This window comes from Aethalodelphis obliquidens, unplaced genomic scaffold (assembly GCF_003676395.1).
Source record: "Aethalodelphis obliquidens isolate GAN/ISIS:26980383/991018 unplaced genomic scaffold, ASM367639v1 scaffold83, whole genome shotgun sequence".
Taxonomy (NCBI): domain Eukaryota; kingdom Metazoa; phylum Chordata; class Mammalia; order Artiodactyla; family Delphinidae; genus Aethalodelphis; species Aethalodelphis obliquidens.
In genome coordinates, this window is record NW_020838027.1 from 7,427,199 (window position 1) to 7,442,103 (window position 14,905).

Below are 14,905 nucleotides of genomic sequence, written 5' to 3' on the forward strand. Positions count from 1 at the left end.
ATATATATATATATATACTATTATCTCAATGTATGTTAAACACAAGAAAAAATCTTATTTGACAATCATTTCTTAATGAAATTAAATGTATATTCCATCCTTCTGGCTCCCCCAATCAGACCATGTGTCTTTGGATGAATATTAATTGCTGCTAGATTGACACAAGTTTCAACTATCTGTTTTTTTGCCATGTTTTCTATTCTACTCTATTTTATTCTAGAATATTCCTATCTACGTCCTATCCTATAGATGTAAGCACCAAGAAATCTTGTTCACATAAAGAGAGAAATGTGAGAAGTTTCGTTATAACATTATCATTTAAATATTTAGGTGTCTAATTTATAAGCCAAAGGTCACACTGTAATCATCATTAAAGAAGAATTTTAATTACCTATCAGCTGATAAATCAAATATGATCTCCTTAATTCTATTGAAAGCAAAGCACTGGAAGCTAGGTCAATTGCAAAAGGGTTTGGAATTCAGTCACTAGAGTCATTCTCATTCTCAGTGTCTCGAAAGAATGCAAAAAAGGCTTACCAGCGCTTATAAATGGTTACTAATTGTTACTAATTGATATACTCAAGAACTTTGGGGAGATTGAAATATTATTCATTTCAATATACTTTTGTCAATAGAAAACCTCATAACGTGTTTTTTATTATTGTCAAAACTATGACTTGCACATGTAGCTGATTAAATTTCTAGAAAGCATCTACCAATAATCTGATTTGCAAAGCCAGGTGTCATTGTCCAGATAATCAGTAAAATTAGTTTTATGACCGATAGGAAAAATATTATTTCATTTTTAATTGTAATAAACTCACAAATATATATTCTTATGATAATTATCCCATTTCTGAGTTCTAAGATAAGGTAAAGAATTTTACTGGGTATTTGTTACCTGGATTCAATGTTTCTTTCCATGCTCTCTATTTTATTATTATGCAACTCTCAGGGGCAATACAAACATTGACAAGAGTTGAGGAAGGAAGAGGTGAGGCTTAAAATGAAAATTTTTATTATTTCTGCCATCCACCACCACAATATGAATGAGTACAGAAAATTCCAAAATGAGCCGAAAGTACCCATTTTTAATGTCATGCTTTTTTTTATACCAGAAATATGTTTAAGACAGATGGATGTATGAGACCTACAATGGGCTTATGATTCCTTGATTTAAGAGACTTTGTGCAAATATCAATATTTTGAATGTCTTTTTGTAAAAGACAAGCAAGTTTTTCACTCCAAGATATATCTAAAATACATATTATAAGTAAATATTCATATATTAAAATAAATACACAAGTCATGTCTTGATTGAATTATCAACATTATAATAGTGATCTTATATAATTATTATCTACAAAGATCATAAGATTATTGATCATGCACAGTTTTAGGGATTCCAAAATGATGTTGAAATAGGTTGAGGCCGAAACTGAACCTTAACGGCAGATTCTAGCCAAATGTCAAAGATCAATGTTACAGTATTCCAACTTTTAATAGTAGGTAGCCACTTAACTCACATGAATGAAAATATAGTAATGAAATTCCAGGCATCGGTTTAATAGGCACTCAATAAATATTTGTTGAGTGAAAGAACAAATAAAACAAATTGGTTATCATTTCTTGTCTAAAGTAATGTTCATATAATCAGGGAAAACATCTGGAAAAGAAACAATCTGAAATACAATATGGGAATATTCTAACTGACCTAAAAGCAGGATGACATAGCAGTTAAGAGAATAGACTCAATTGTCAAACTCCTGGGAATGGATCCCAGGTTCGTCACTTACTGTACCATCTTGGACAAATTACATAATCTCTCAGTGCTTCAGCTCATATATAAAGTTGACTTAAGAGTAGCTCTCCAAGGATTAGATTACATTAGTTAACACACTTATAAGTACTTAGAAAGTATCTGTCATAGAGTGAGTGCTATATAAATGTTCATTATTGTTAGTAAAACTGGCTTTCCAGTTTTTTATCTTAGAAACTCTTTTTTTGTGCAGGGGACATTTGTTGTACATAACTGATGTGTAAGATTCATGGTTTTGAGCACCAAGTGTAAATGACTGAGCCAAGAAATTCCCACACAAAGAGTAAAATTGCACACACCAAATCATTCACTAAAGCAAAAATTAATAGTCATAAAACTTGAGATGAACTGAAATGCTTAATAAAAATGAAGACACATGCTGTATATTGCCTTGGTAGAATCTATCTTACACATCTATCAAAATAGGAAGACTTTATCACAACATCAAAAGCTTTAATACTTACTGCTGAATAAAAAGGAACAAAAGCTAAGCTTTGACTATAATAACAGCATTAAATTTTGACATAAACTAGGAAGAGAGGAGAATAAGTAAAAGTGAAAAGAGTTGACTTTGTAATTGCTGATAATTCTGATACAATTTTAATTGTATAAAAAATTGATTTTTTAAAATCTCAAAATGAAGCTAATATTTAAAAAAAAACTCTGTGAAAGACATCATTACCTTTGGACATATTTCTAAACTGTTACTTCCAAAGGAAAATATGTTTACAGAGCATTGAGCAACCATGAGTGGGTGAGAATGGAGGTGTCCTTGTCACTTAGTGTACATTGGGGGAGGTACAGTTGGAATCACTGGCATAAGTAGAATGAAATTGAAAATCACAACACAAATGGGACATTCGTACAGATGTATTTAATGAATAAAAGAAGAAGGAATCTCCTGGCTGTGATAGCCCTCCATGATAACTTGCTGATTAACCCTGTGTATATTTCCAAGTATTTTTGTGAGTACTTGGTCTGGTAGAGACCAACTGGAAAATGCTGGGACTTATATGACACACTTCCATGCTTCAAGGATTTCCCTGCACCAATTCTGAGAGGCAGGACAAATGATAAAAAGAATATAAGGAATGTGCTCTTTTTCTGTCTTATTAGAAAGACTCACGGTTAATACTAGCATGCTGATTCAGAGATCAGGCCAGTGGACTTGTCAGCCCAGCTGTGCTTCCTCCAGCCCGCTTTATTCAAGACTGTAGTATTATTTTCTTCAGTACGCATAATGAAAAACTGACCTAGTGGCAAAATAATGTTCCATCCAGCCCTGTCTTCTTCCTCTGAGTCATCCGTGGAAGTTTTGTCCAGGAGAATGACATTTTCCATGCCTGCACACCCCTCCCAAACGCTGGTACTCCCCCATCCTCCACCCCTCCAACCTGCTGACTCCTCTTGTCTGTTTCAGTCCTACTGACGCCTCGCTCTCCTTCAGCGCTTGAGAACCCTCCTATCTTAACGACTTGTGCTTTTGTTCCCTTCTCCTCTATTTCTCTTCTCCCAGGTGTTCACACTGCTAACTTCCTTACAATAAATCTTTGCTCATCTATCAACTTCTCAATGAGAAGCAAGTATCATGTCTCATGGGAACATGATTCTTCATTCATTTATTCAACAGATAATTTCTGAGTGCTTGCTATTACTGGATATAGTTCTCATTGCCAAGGAACAGTGAGCAACAAGACGAAATCTCTGCCTTATATTCCAGCGAGAGGAGCCAGGCAATAAACACAATAGCAAGTGCATTATATAATATGTCAAAAATGACAAGTGCTATGGAAATAAATAGAGCAAGGGAGATCAGTAGTGCCCCAAAATAGAAAGTTTAGGTGCTGTGGTCAGCGTAGCACTTGTCACTTTCTGATAGTAGAATATTTCTATATAATTATTTTTTGAGGTAGTATTAAAATAAAGATTTTGTAAGATGATAAAACTCTATTTTGAGTCCAGCTAGCTTATTCCATATCCAGTGAATGACCAGAGAGTCAAAGGTCAATTGAAGGTCAGTTTAAGTAGTAAACAGGTTTATGTTTTCATGACTGATTTTGCAAGAAAATGATAGTGGATAGTGATAATTAATAGTAAATAATAAAAATGTGAACTTGAGAGACGCTAATCTGAAATTTCCTAGAAAGAAAATAAGCAGACATTTTTAAGGAACCACTCAAAAAACTAAGTTTATTGTTTTGGGGGAATGCTGCCCTATTTTGAAAATCTAAAAGGGACCCCTCAGTTCCCAAGGTGACATAAAAGAGCTCCAAGCTAGAGAAGAGAGGAGATGTTGGGAGAACAGTAAGTTAGACATGGCCTTATGCTCCTTCCTCAACTACTGGGCTGACTCAACGGGGGACAAATTACATCATGGAGAGCGCACCTCCTTAGGGTGTGGAAAATCCAGGAAGAGCTGCTGCCTGACTTCTGATCTGGGGCTTCTGAGAACAGCAAGCCCACTGAAGCTCTTCGTGTCAGGAGGCAAGGCAAGGACAAGCGAGATGGTAGCTTTGATACAGGAAAGAAGAGCATCCCTTCCCCTCCTTCCACCCCTTACACACACCAGCTTTCCAAGGCAGATCTCAAGGAGTGCACAAGAATTCCAGACTTTGCACAGATTCCTGTGGGGATTTACTTGGACTCAAGATTTTGAGATGACAAAATGTTGCCATGTTTTAAGTGTTTAAAATAAATTTCAGAAGATCCTCTTAAGCATTTCATTTCACATCTTTCCCTTAGTAATCAATCTAACATTTATTATTAGACATACTCATCATATCAGAAACAGAAAAAAGGTCTGTTTGTCAAAAATGTAAAGTAACAAAAGTAGGTTTTATTTCCTTAATTTTCTGTTGACAAACCAACTGACAAATTTACTACAAGAATCAGAGGCAAGCAACTCTCGAGAGGCTCTTGGAAGCAAGCTGGCTACTGTTTACAGTTAAATCTGGGGTTTGTATTTAATGTTTTTCTGTAAACTGTAATCTCTCTCCTATTTTGCTGTAATACCTCTTCAGGATTTAATCAGTACTGAGTGATTGTACGTATTAGATACCATGTATTTTATATTTCATTTGTTCTCTTAGAAGAATTAGATTATATATTATCTGAAAAAATAAAACTACAGTGCCCACTAATGTGAGATATTAAGGGGCAGTGGTGGAAATTTTGGATTGTAAGTGTTTAGAATTAACCATTAAAAATTTTAGCATTGGGATTGGAAAAGGAGAGGCTATAGGTGAGATAACAGAGTGACTATTAAGGAAATTAGAACTTTTTTGAGGCTGAAAGAAAAGTCCAGGAACCAAAACAATTGTACCTTTAGAGTAATGCTTCCTAATGCAAAACAAATAAATAATTTCATGAAAATGTAAAATAAACAAAAATACACGGTTAAAATAGTGTAATAAACTACTAAAATAATAAACCACTTAAAATGAAAAATAAAAAGAGAAGCAATAGAATAAGTTTTAGCTAAAGAAAAAAGTCACATAGGTGCTTTCCTATGTCATCAGGCTAGAAATATTACTGTAGTTTCCACATAAAACATCTTTTTTTTTTAATTGGGGTATAGCTGCTTTACACTGTCGTGTTATTTTCTACTGTACAATGAAGTGAATCAGCTATATGTATACATATATCCTTTCCCTCTTGGATCTCCCTCCCACCTCCCCCACATCCCACCCATCTAGGTCACCACAGAGCACTGAGCTCCCTGCATTATACAGCATGTTCCCACTATCTGTTTTACACACGGTAGTGTATATATGTCAATCCCCATCTCCCAGTTCATCCTACCCCCCATTCCTCCCCCCCATGTCCACATGTCTGTTCTCTATGTCTGCATCTCTATTCCTACCCTACAAATAAGTTCATCTGTACCATTTTTCTAGATTCCACGTATATGCGATAATATTTGTTTTTCTCTTTCTGACTCACTTCACTCTGTATGACAGACTCTAGGTCCATCCACGTCTCCACAAATGACCCAGTTTCATTCCTTTTTGTGGCTGAGTAATATTCCATTGTCTATATGCACCACATCTTCTTTATCCATTCATCTGTCGATGGCCACTTAGGTTGCTTCTATATCCTGGCTATTGTAAATAGTGCTGCAGTGAATATTGGGATGCATGTGTCTTTTTGAATTATGGTTTTCTGGGTATATGCCCAGTAGTGGGATTGCTGGGTCGTATGGTAGTTCTATTGTTAGTTTTTTAAGGAACCTCCATACTGCTCTCCATAGTGGCTGTACCAACTTACGTTCCCACCAACAGTGCAAGAGGGTTCCCTTTCGTCCACACCCTCTCCAGCATTTATTGTTTGTAGATTTTTTGATGATGGCCACTCTGACCAGTGTGAGGTGATACATCAACACTCTTTGACATAAATCACAGCAAGATCTTTTTTGACCCATTTGCTAGAATAATGGAAATAAAACCAAAAATAAACAAATGGGACCTAATTAAACTTAAAAGCTTTTGCACAGCAAAGGAAACTATAAACGAGATGAAAAGACAACCTTCAGAATGGGAGAAAATATCTGCAAATGAAGCAACTGACAAGGGATTAATCTCCAAAATATGCAAACAGCTCATGAAGCTCAATATCAAAAAAACAAACAACCCAATCAAAAAATGGGCGGGAGACCTAAATAGACATTTTTCCAAAGAAGACATACAGATGGCCAAGAGGCACATGAAAAGCTGCTCAACATCACTAATTATTAGAGAAATGCAGATCAAAACTCCATAAAACATCTTGATTGAAACCGACAAGTCTGAAAATAATAGCTAAATAAAAGACAAAGCAAATCGTATCTCCTTCCACTGAATGCATGTCTGGTGGTGAGAGGTTTCCAAACAGATATAGCAGCTCCACCTACATGAAAAATGGCTGACAGACACTTTATTTTCGCCTCATTTCCTGCTCCACTGTTTACAGCCTCAGGGTTGTGTTAAATTGAACAGTTATCCCTAAACTGTGTATGCTGTCTATCGGAGGAAGACAGCAACTCCATTATTGCATTTGATAGCAGCCTTTGTAGAGGCCAGGGCTAGAAGGGGCTGGGGAGAGGGGAAAGGGGAAATGTATCTGGGTATCGAAGGAAGTTTGATGACATCCTGATGTGTAACAAAATGCCTGCATCTGAAGGTAGATTTGAGTTTTGTTATGCTGCAATATTTCACAGGATTATAGAAACAAGCAGTGGGACTGTTAAGCACAGCAGATTCAGCCAAGATCAGTGCTCTTCAAACAATTTTAACTGTGACTGCAGTAAGAAATGCAGTTAACATACATACACGTGTATGTACATACAACTGAAAACAGTGATAGCTGAGCAATATTTCAGCAGTTATGTGCAATGAGCACCGACATTGCTAGCTGGGATTTCCTAAATTGATTTCAAGATCTGTTAAGAGGTTGGAATCCCCAGTTTGAAAAACACCACCCTAGATGAAAGATTGTGGGAGGAAAGCACTGGGAATTGAAATAAGTGCTAATGACCACAAATAGACCTATAGGTATAGGTCGTGGAAAAGTATTCAACCCACCTATGTGTATATCAAGTGAACAAAACCAAGGGAAATCTACAAGCCTTTCAGCAAGTGAGTCTGGAAAGATTGCTGTTTGTTTGAGGATAAAGATGCAAAAAAATGGAAATACAAAAAAAATCGAAATATCAAGAAAAAATGACCAGAAAATTTAAGACTCAGAGAAAGAGCTTAAAAGTTTTTAAAAATAATTTACTAGATAAATCAGACAGAAATTTAAACTTAAAACTTCATCACCAACAAGAATCAATACAACAATTACTCAAGTGCATGTTTATTTATAAAGTGGAATACAATGGAAAAGAAGATAAGAGAAATAAATATATTCAAATATACTGAGCTGAAATAACATCATTAAAATTATCAAATATTACTTTAAAATTAAAAATTGATAAATCTGGCTCAAGGTAGAACTACTGACATAGATAATAAGTATGAGTTAAGCTCAAAATGATAATGAAGTTAAAGGAATTTGAAAAGAAATGGTTTTGATGTTCAGAGAAAGATGATCCCAAATAAATGTAACCTGTGTCTTCCACAGCATCCTAACAAATGGAAAAAGTATTATTAGGAATATAGATGTCACACTTTGCTTTTAAACTGATCCTTCTCAAACTCTTCCAAAAAACTGCAGAGGAAGGAACACTCCCAAACTCATTCTATGAGGCCACCATCACCCTGATACCAAACCAGACAAAGATACTACAAAAAAAGAAAATTACAGACCAATATTACTGGTGAATATAGAAGCAAAAATCCTCAACAAAATACTAGCAAACAGAATCCAACTAGCAAACAAAATACTAGCAAACAGAATCCAACAGGACATTAAAAGGATCATACACCATCATCAAGTGGGGTTTACCCAGGAATGCAAGGATTCTTCAGTATATGCAAATCAATTAATGTGATACACCATATTAACAAATTGAAGGATAAAAACCATATGATCATCTCAATAGATGCAGAAAAAGCTTTTGACAAAATTCAACACCATTTATGATAAAAACTCTCCAGAAAGTACGCATAGAGGGAACTTACCTCAACATAATAAAGGCCATATACAACAAACCCAGAGCAAACATCATTCTCAATGGTGAAAAACTGAAAGCATGTTCTCTAAGATCAGGAACAAGACAAGGATGTCCACTCTTGCCACTATTGTTCAACGTAGTTTTGGAAGTCCTAGCCACAGCAATCAGAGAAGAAAAAGAAAAAAAGGAATACAAATTGGAAAAGAAGAAGTAAAACTCACTGTTTGCAGATGACATGGTACTATACATAGAAAATCCTAAAGATGCCACGAGAAAACTTCTAGAGCTAATCAATGAATTCGGTAAAGCTACAAGGTACAAAATTAACACAAAGAAATCTCTTGCATTCCTATACACTAACAGATCAGAAAGAAAAATTAAGGAAACAATCCCATTTATCATTGCAACAAAATGAATAAAATACCTAGGAATAAACCTACCTGAGGAGGTAAAAACCTGTACTCAGAAAACTATAAGACACTGATGAAAGAAATCAAAGATGACACAAACAGATAAAGAGATATACCATGTTCTTGGATTGGAAGAATGAATATTGTGAAAATGACTATACTATCCAAAGCAATCTACAGATTCAATGCAATCCCTATCAAATTACCAATGGCATTTTTTACAGAACTAGAACAAAAAAATTTACAATCTGTATGGAGACACAGAAGACCCCGAATAGACCAAGCAATCTTGAGGGGAAAAAAAAATGGAGCTGGAGAAATCAGGCTCCCTGACTTCAGACTATACTGCAAAGCTACAGTAATCAAGACAGTATGGTACTGGCACAAAAACAGAAATATAGATCAATGGAACAGGATAGAAAGCCCAGAGATAAACCCATGCACATATGGTCACCTTATCTTTGACAAAGGAGGCAAAAATGTACAATGGAGAAAAGACAGCCTCTTCAATAAGTGGCGCTGGGAAAACTAGACAGCTACATATAAAAGAATGAAATTAGAACACTCCTTAACACCATACACAAAAATAAACTTAAAATGGATTAAAGACCTAAATGTAAGACCAGACACTATAAAACTCTTAGAGGAAAACATAGGAAGAACAGTCTTTGACATAAATCACAGCAAGATCTTTTTTGACCTGCCTCTTAGAGTAATGGAAATAAAAACAAAAATAAACAAATGAAACTTCAAAGCTTTTGCACAGCAAAGGAGACCATAAACAAGACAAAAATACAACCCACAGAATGGGAGAAAATGTTTGCAAACGAATCAACAAAGGATTAATCTCCAAAATATATAAACAGCTCATGCAGCTCAATATTAAAAAAACAAATAAGTCAATCAAAAAATGGGCAGAAGACCTAAATAGACCTTTCTCCAGAGAAGACATACGGATGGTCAAGAGGCACATGAAAAGCTGCTGGGCATCAGTAATTATTAGAGAAATGCAAATCAAAACTACAATGAGGTATCACCTCTCACTGGTTAGAAGGGCATCATCAGAAAAATCTACAAACAGCAAATGCTGGAGAGAGTGTGGAGAAAAGGAAACCCTCTTGCACTGTTGGTGGGAATGTAAATTGATACAGTCACTATGGGGAACAGTATGGAGGTTAGTTGAAAAACTAAAACAGAACTACCATATGACCCAGCAATCCCACTACTGGCCATATAACTGGAAAACCATAATTCAAAAAGATGTATGCACCCCAATGTTCACTGCAGCACTATTTACAATAGTCAGGTCATGGAAACAACCTAAATGCCCATCAACAGATGAATGGATAAAGAAGATATGGTACATATATACAATGGAATATTACTCAGCCATAGAAAGGAACGAAATTGGGTCATTTGTAGAGACGTGGACGGACCTAGAGAATGTCATACAGAGTGAAGTAAGTCAGAAAGAGAAAAACAAATATCGTATATTAATGCATATATGTGGAACCTAGAAAAATGGTACAGATGAACCAGTTTGCAAGGCAGAAATAGAGACACAGATGTAGAGAACAAACATGGACACCAAGGGTTGAAAGCAGGGGTCGAGGTGGGGTTGGTGGCGTGAATTGGGAGATTGGGATTGACATATATACAGTAATATGTATAAAACAGATAACTAATAAGAACATGCTGTATAAAAAATAAGTAAATTAAATTAAATTTAAAAAAGTAAACCACCTTCCCCATGACACCTGTAGCAGACACAGACAGCCAAGGCTCTTCCCAGATACCTTCCATACTTTCACTAGTTCTTTGCACCCACCCCCAGCTTCATCGTGCTTTGCTTCTAAGTTTGCATCTGTGAACTTTTTCAGAGGTTTGTCTTGGGCTCCTTGACAAGTTCCTAGGGGTTTACCTCTGCCTTGGGTGTTTTCCATCACCAGCGACTCCCTGGTGCTGGAGTATGAAAGCTTAGCTTCCTTTCCTAAAAGTGGGACAAACTCTGAAGTGTAATTGATGCTACGGATCTTCCTGCCAGATCAGGCTGAAGTTAAGGCTTTGTCCAAAATCAGTTGCTCCCTTGCCTGGCTTCTTCCCTTCTATGCCCTGCTTTCCCCCAACTCCTTTTTTTTTTGGTGTCTTCTGGAGGCACTTTCTTAATAACCCACTGGTTCATTTTTTCCTGTCTCAGGATCAGATTTTGGGGAAGGTGACCTAAGAGAATACCTCCCTTGATAACTAAAATATGAAGCAACCATAATGCTTTCGTTCACTCATTACGTTAATTAACTTATTCACTCGTTATATAATATTATTCACTCATTACATAATATTTTTCACTCATATAATTCACCCAGTCACTCATTATTACCCAGAACATAACAAGTTTTTTATTATATTGATTTTTTTCAACCTTATTAAAATATGAAGTTTCTACCGGATACATTACTACATCATTCACTATTGATTTGAAAGACGGGGATTTCCATGGAATCATGAATAAATGTTTTTAATAATGTCAAATAGTTTAAGTAAGTTTTAAATTTTATTATAAATAGTTTAATATAAAATAAACATACTCGTTAAAGAAAATTAAGGGAAAGACTCCTAAGATGAAAACAAGTTAGCTATAAACAAATTATAGAAATATCCTAAAACAGTGCATGGCTTGTGTGCTTGAAATCTGTGTATATATTTTCCAAGTAAACTCTCCTTATTGATTCTCCACTTTTTTCCTTCTTTTAAAACTTTACACAGGCTACAATAGGTGTTTTAGAATGTCAACGCCCTGGGAAATACTTCAGATAGTACATAATACTAGATCACACACTGTTAAGTTTTATAACTATTTTTTCAATCAGAGGACACCCTTATTATAAGAAATATGCTTTTGAAAATCTCAATTTAAAAATCATTTAATTCATACTTATCTTGTTAAAAGATGACATGTGTTTTTGTGTACTATTAAGTATAGTCCCCATGTGGCCAGAGCATCACTAACTTATAGTATACTCAGTTTGCTAACTTTAAAACTATGAAAATGGAAATATTTTTGTCGGTTTAAAAATATGAGGAGATATTTTCATTAAAGTTATACACACAGAGATTTTTTAAAATATATGTATTTTCCCATCACACTCTTTCAAAATCACCTAATTCAATTTTGTATGTCATAGATATTTCTAGTAAAATAATGACCAGATAGCACAAAATTATCAAAATAGGACAAAAAACTTCTTTCTTTATGGGATGACAGCAACTGTCAGTATAAACATAATACTCTTTTCTAGCCAGAGGACGTGCTATCCTTTACTCTGGTTAGTAAAGGTAACTGCAAATAACCTCCACTTCTAATGCAATGAAGTTTAGAGGTTTGTTTTAGGAGCTTAAAACATCTTTCAAATTTTTGATGAAAAACTTTTTTCTCTATTCAGGTTCCCAATCTCTTTACAGATTTACCTGTGAGTAAATCTTTCAAGAAAGAAAATTGCTTATTGTCTTAAATTTTGTGTTCCAACAAGGATAAACACTTTAAACCAATGCAATGAAACTCCTACTGTAGAATTACAGGACTCAAGGACTATTACTGGTGATTTTCTTATGGGAGTGACCTCCTGCAACCTGAAATCATGCGAGGTAAAAATCTACTCCCAATTTCTTAAGGCCCGCTTCGTTGTCACTGCCTATAAGCTAGCAGGCAAATAAATGGTTATCCTGTCCTTGTTCCTGATCTCTGAGTTAAATTTCATTGTTTGCTTTTTCTTTGGTCTTGGCAAATTTGGGCAGACGTGATGACAACACTCAAACTAGGTCAGACTAGGTTCTGGAATAGCATTAATTCCAAATGTAGGATATTTCTGTGCAGGATAAATACCAAGTGTGAAGCTGGAACACATAAAGTCAAAAAATGCATCTAGATAATTTATGGGTCCTCTCTTTAAAATAATCTAAATAGCTAACTTTGCATCAACTTAGCCATCAATAACTTCCCATAAAATTTTTAGCCTGGATTGATGCTGTATCTTTTGTAATTTCTCAGAGGGCCAGAGAGAGATGAAGGTCTAGATATCAAACTGCAGATCCTAGTCACATACGAAGCTACAACAATCTAAATGTGCTTTGCAATTTTAACACAATGCAATAGTTAATATCACAATATATTGTTTTCAAAAGCAACATGACACTGGGTAAGCTAAGAATATTTGAAGCATTATATCTCAAACACTAAAGGTCAATTTTTTTGAAAACTGTATATCCTCCATTGTGTAAGACTCATTATTCATCTTTTGTGCTACATTATAACCCAGCGTCTTAGGCCCTCTACTAGAAAATAGATGGGATGAGGAAACAGAAACTCATTTTTATGTTTCTGGGCTGTTGGAAGTAGGCAGAGGTTGAAAAGAATCAACCTTTTCAACCTCTGCCTTCTTCAGCTCTTAGCAAGAATCCCAGAAATCTTCCAATTTTGTCCCTAGCCTTATTTCTTGAAATATTTCCTATCAGGAAAGGAAGCATATTATCAGTTAATAATGTCAGTTGCTAAGGATAATCTTCTTCAGCCTGTTTTCATCATTGTATAATCCTCCCCACCCCATGCCCGCGTCTACAGAAAATAGCTCTTCAGCTCCATAGCCCAGGCTCTCCTGTAACTCTTTTATTCACTTGGACTTGTTTTCCTCCCTTCTGGTTTTTTTTTCTTCACTGCAAATAAGTCTATCCAATTCTCGTCTTAAGGCACGATTTTGAATTAATTCTACCTCTGTGCTTTTTCATGCAGCATTCATCTCATCAGAAATGTCTTCTTTTGACTGTAGTAATCTGTGCCTAAGAACTTCTAGACCAAGGAGATGAGAAAAGACTTCTCAGCTTATTTCCATGCCATGCTGATCATTCTATCACTGGGCAATTCTTTAAGCGCTAGAGTTCTCTTACCTGTTCTTGATACTCTTTTTTTGTTTTGTTTTTGGGTTTTTTTTTTTGCGGTACGCGGGCCTCTCACTGTTGTGGCCTCTCCCGTTGCGGAGCACAGACTCCGGACACGCAGGCTCAGTGGCCATGGCTCACGGGCCCAGCCGCTCCGCGGCATGTGGGATCTTCTCGGACCGGGGCACGAACCCGTGTCCCCTGCATTGGCAGGCGGACTCCCAACCACTGCGCCACCAGGGAAGCCCTGTTCTTGATACTCTTTATTGCTGTTTTACTTATAATTCAACTGTCAGCTTATAAATTTGTATACGCTGTCACTTAGTGATTCCAAAACTTGATTATTATTCCAATCAACCAAGGAACGCTTTAAAAATACAGTTTCCAAGGCTCCCCACCCCAGACTTATTGAAACTAAATCTCTAGCTTTTATGCTACATAATCTATATTTTCAAATCCCTTTGTTGAGTATGATTGACATGCAGAATGCCATATATTTAATGTTCAGAAGACAAGTATATATCTATGGGAAAAAAAATTGAAATGTTTCATGATTTTGTATATTCTCCTTATATAGGGGGCATGCTAATCTTCTCTGTATCGTTCTAATTTTAGTATATGTGCTGCTGAAGTGAACACTTCAATCTATATTTTTATTTTATATTTCAAGCAAACTTTGTAATGGATTTTAAATGACCGATTTGCTCGGTATGTATTGTGTACCATCAATTTAGATATCCTATAAATTATATTAGTTGAGTTTAATGAAATTTAGATGCACTCACCTTTCTGTCCAGGCTTGTAGATGGGCATCTGTCTGAAAAAGACCATGTTTTCTTGGGGCCTGATTGCTACCAGTCTTCTCTCTTCCTGACTGAGCGTTGCTCCTTTAGCAGAGAATGTAATGAAAGCCAGTCTGGCCTGAGGAAACTAGGGAGCAAATAAATACAAGATTACTGTCTGTTTTATCAAAAAATCCCTCCCTTGGGCTTCCCTGGTGGCGCAGTGGTTGAGAGTCCGCCTGCCGATGCAGGGGACGCGTGTTCGTGCCCCGGTCCGGGAAGATCCCACATGCCGCGGAGCGGCTGGGCCCGTGAGCCATGGCCGCTGAGCCTGTGCGTCCGGAGCCTGTGCTCCGCAACGGGAGAGGCCACA

General features: G+C 36.1%; 1 non-coding gene across 1 annotated transcript; it reads right to left on the reverse strand.

The window, feature by feature from the left end:
- Positions 1-14,282: 14,282 nt before the first annotated feature.
- LOC113613041 (U6 spliceosomal RNA) lies at positions 14,283-14,389 on the reverse strand. The gene has a single exon (XR_003430064.1). It is a non-coding gene; the product is annotated as a U6 spliceosomal RNA (small nuclear RNA).
- Positions 14,390-14,905: the final 516 nt, after the last annotated feature.